Here is a 5,082-nt window from a genome sequence, read left to right on the forward strand (position 1 = left end):
AGTCCAGGAGTCCACTGTTACTGTAAATCCACCTGCCTGCCCTTCTGTCTGTCTGCCTGTCTGTCTGCCTGTCTGCCTGTCTGTCTTCTCTGTGCAGGTTAGGAGCTGCTATAACCTCTTCAGTGCAGAAACAACTTATCATACTTAGTTTTTTTGCTGCTTCATCACCAGAGGGTGCTGCTGTCTGCAGTGTGAGGGGCCTCCTATCTGCAGTGGGAGGGGTGTAGAGGTTGTATGGTGTATCACATTGTGTTGGTTAACAAACCCTAACCCTAACCTTAACCCACCCAGGAACCACACCCTCCCACCCTGCCTTGCTAACCCGGTTACAGGTTTTGATTGAATAGTTTGAGAGAAACGGTGTGTTGTTGTTACTCATGTGAGTATGGAATGTTGACAGATGTGCTTTATTTATTTTGTATTATAGTTTAATTCATTTTATTTTTACTAATACATTTTTTTCTTAATGTAAATTAATCCACGGTATTTGGAGGTTTAAATGTCATTTAAAACTGCAATAAAACTGCCATTTCTTTTTAAATATGATGTTGTTATGTTATCGCTGTGTGTCTCTCTGTATTTCCTGTATTGCTGTAAAACACTGAACCAATCAAACAAGAGCTGAGACCCTCTCCATGATGATGTCACCAGGTCTTACGAATTGTTAGTTCGAGATGTGACTGCCGATGTGAGATGCTGCATTCTCTCCCCACTAGCCCCTGGCCATGAGCTCCTCCCCCTAGCTTTAAGCCCCTCCCCCTATCATCTAGCCCCTGGATGTCTCAGGGGGGACAGTTAAGGTGGAAGTTAGGTAGTGACTGCAGTCTATGCGGAAGATGGGCAAGACAAGTGATTTCTCATTCCTTTCACGAACATCATTTTAGGAAAAAAGAATACAGCCCATGCATGTTATTCAATATGATCATATATTGATAGTTGTAGTACGTATTTACTGGACCCTTGTCATGTGGCACTGCCACACCATGCTCCTCCATCACAGCCTGCAGCCTCTCTCCCTCCGCCCCCAACACAGCCTGTAGCTGAGCCTTCGATCCCCAGCGATGACCACAATGTCAGCTGCTGGAACTGCTGTCCCCATCAGAGCATCTGGATGAAGATGGGGCTGAATGGCCATGGGGCAGTGGCCAGGGTCCTGATCATGGCGGCACCTTAGAAGGGAAAGTGACTGTACACACACACACACACACACGCACACACGCTCGCACGCACGCATGCACGCACACAGTAGAGAAGGAGAATCTTCCTGTGTATTGTACACACACGCACACACACACACACACACAGTAGAGAAGGAGAATCTTCCTGTGTATTGTACACACACACACACACACATGCAAGCCCCTCCCCCTATCAGGGGGATAGGGGCTAGGGGGGAGAGAATGCAGCATCTCACACACGGTGGGGCGGCTGTGGCGCAGGAGGTAGAGCTGCCGTCTAATGATTGCAAGGTTGGTTGGCAGATCAGCAGTTCGAGCCCCGACTGGCCACATGTCGAAGTGTCCTTGGGCAAGACACTGAACCCCACATTGCTCCCAATGAGCGGGCCGGCGCCTTGCATGGTAGCTTGTCGCCATTGGTGTGGTTTGGAATAAGGCACTATATAAGTCAGTCCATTTACCATTTACACACACACACACACACACACACACACACACACACACAGAGTAGAGAAGGAGAATCTTCCTGTATATTGCAGTATATTGTACTTTTTTGTTAGTTATTATTTACAATGAAATACAATGAAAGTATTATTTCATGTTGTAACACTGTTGCAAATTCTTTTAAATATGCAAGTTTTTGCATATTTAAAACAGTATAATGGTTATGGTCACTACAGGAAATATAATTTCACCTTCTTTTAAAATTTCAAGGGGCTCTAGGCAGGGATGTCCGCTCTCGCCAATCCTATTCTGTCTCTCACTCGAGCCATTAGCTCAAAAGATTCGGCAACACCCTCTTATCTCCTCTATCAAGTTTTGTAATACATCACACCACATCTCATTATTCGCCGACGATATTCTGTTATATATGGATAAGGCTCCAGCATCCATTCCCAGAGTGTTGGACACTTTTGAAGAGTTTGGCACTCTGTCAGGCTACAAGATCAATTGGTCCAAGTCTTCATTAATGTCTCTCAGTACTTCTCTTGATCCATCTACCCTACCATCTCACATTCCAGTCGTTAAGTCTTTTAAATACCTTGGGGTAGATATCTTTCCCTCTCTGTATTCAGTTGTAACCAAAAACTTCCAAGGCATCTTAAAAAATATAAGGGCTATTGATTGTCTTTATAGTATGCGCTATGCCATTTGAAGTCTGACTGCTGCGTTACTTGCTTGATTTTTTTTAAATAGCTCACTGCCTACCCAGCCAATGACCTCACTGCACGTTACTGTATGGTCCCCATGATAATTAATCACGCATACCTGATGGCTTATCTAGAACAGAGAGAGAGAATGGACCACACAAAGCAACAGAGGCAACAGCGCCCACTATAGAGTCAAACGTGGATCGTCACACCTCACAATTTTGTATTTCAGAACTCGTCGAGCTGAAGCTCACCTGCCTGCAGAAAAACCAGAGTGAGGCCAAGTTCTCGCATGTTGCTAATGAGCAGGAACGTGAGAGCCCCAAAGGGAGCTTGAATGTAAGAAACGTTGAAACATACACTCTTTGATCTCACACTCTCCTCCCAACGTCCCCTCTCCCCATCCCATCCACGTAGGTTTCTGTTTGAAATGGGAGGGTAACCATGTATTGAGAGAGTTCTGTTGACGTCCCAGCTTTCTAATGAGGGCCATGAGGTAGAGAGGCAGAAGTGGCTGGGAGAGAGGGTGATCAGGATGAAAGGGCCCCGAAGGAGTAGAGTAGGGCCGGGTAGGATGATAAGAGACTATTGAAGAGATGAGCCTCACCATGTCTAAATGCAGATGAAATGGTAATGGAGATCATCCAGTCTTTCCTCTCCCTCTCCCACAGTTGAGAATGTGGTTATTAATCAGCGGTACTCCTGTAATTTCTGAGTGCAGATGTAGTGAGTGGTTAGATGGAGGAAAATTCCTTTGATGGCACTCAGTTTGCACACAAGGGCGATTGGATTGGCATCATGGGATTTTTGTCACAGGTGACATTGGAAACTGAAATGTAATCAACTGTATCTGAAGAACGGCAACATTATTAAACCTTTTAGATTGTCAAATAATGTTGGCTACTGTAGATGGATCATTTTTACCAGAACATTTCAAGCCATGGCTTAACACGTTTCCTTCCCGTGTGTGCTAATTATATGCAATTTCAGTTGGTGCACTTAAAGAGATGTCTTCAGAATAACCAGTGGCGGTTGGTGGTGATACTGAGTGGGGGGGCTAATAAATCCATTAGGCCTAGGGTCTATACCAGGGGTGGGCAATTCATTTTCACAATGCCGGGACTATTGTGGAGGGCCGGACCAGTAGGCTGAACTTAATTCTGCTCAATATTACTTTTATCGCTTTATAAAAAGCAGTAAATTATATGGTTTTGACTAGCTGCTACTGGTAAGAATACATGTTACGATAAGGCTATGAAAATGTGGAGTAGGTCAAATATAGAAGAGCAAGAGGACTCATTTAAACACAGAGAAGTAAATGCAGCTATAGTTTTGACCTTTTGCAACATCAGTTTGTGCCTATTATTTATTAACATTAGGCCTACATACATCCAACATTACGAGTCACAGTGTAGTATTTCTACCTTCTGAAATGATGGCTAGGACTGGTAGTATCAAGCAAAAGGTTCTTTATATACAAATCTGCTGACATACACTTGTGATCACTTTCTTTTTCAATAAAACAAGCTATTAGATATTCACTTTCAATTCAATGTACAATTCACATTTCTCAAAAACAACAAACTGTCAACTTATATGACGTCTTTCTACAAGACATTCTGGAACCTGCAGTTGAAGTTCTTCTTAGCTAATACAACAGAAATGTACCTCTGTCAATCAATCATGTAACATATTAATCAATCTACTTTAACTGTGAATCAATCATGTAACACATTAATCAATCTATTTTAACTGTGAATCAATCATGTAACACATTAATCAATCTATTTTAACTGTCTAACTAACTATAAAGTTACAACACACAGAGCTAAGCATCTGAGTAGAAAAAGCAACAAGTGCTTTTGATATTTTTCAGTTCTTTTTTGTGTTCAGTGAGAAAAGTCCAGTCTGCCTTGGGCTTGAACATGTGCACTGAAGTCTGGTTGAATGTCTGAGGTGGAGATGCGAAGGACAGCTGACAGGTGATCATCAGTGAGAGAGGATCTGTATCTGGATTTGTGGAACTTCATCACTGAGAATGTTTGTTCACATGTGTAGGTAGATCCAAAGAGAACTAGCATCCTCTGAGCATGCCTCCTCATGTGTGGAAAGTTCTCCTCTTTGAGAGAAGAGTAAAGGTCCAGCAGTGATACTGACTTAAAGTGCTCTGCCAGTAGTGTATCAGACTGCAGGTCAATGAGTTCGAGCTGAACTTCGCTGGGTGTGTTATCCACACTGCAGGTTAAGGGACAACAATTCATGTTCATTTCATTCTCAACTGTTTTGAAGTCTTGAAATCGCCTTGAAAACTGCTGCAGAGCTCCTAATTCATTAGGAATTAACGAATGGGCTGAATTATAACGAGGTAGGCAGTCACATTATTGCTCTTATTACCACCAACATAAACATTGAATCCCTGGAGTCCATAGTTCTCTTCAACAGCCCTGTGGGCCACTAGGGAGCCCTAACATTTAACTACATGCAAATAAACAGATTTCAGGCCTTCTGTGACATTATGTGAAAGCACTAAAGTGTCCAGAGTCAGATTTGTCAACAGAGACCCAGCCATCTGTGTCAGGGAGCAGAGATGTCTGCTCCAGCTCTGGAATGTTGTCATTCGTCCAAAAGCCTGACAATGTATTTATACGGTCTACGTGCTCTTGAGAAAGGCAACTCGCTGAAACGTTGCACACTGATTTGTTTTCTGGTTTTGTTATAATGAAATATAGGTAAGTAATTGTTTTGAATTGAAA

Source organism: Nansenia antarctica (assembly GCF_963989245.1).
Source record: "Nansenia antarctica genome assembly, chromosome: 11".
Taxonomy (NCBI): domain Eukaryota; kingdom Metazoa; phylum Chordata; class Actinopteri; order Argentiniformes; family Microstomatidae; genus Nansenia; species Nansenia antarctica.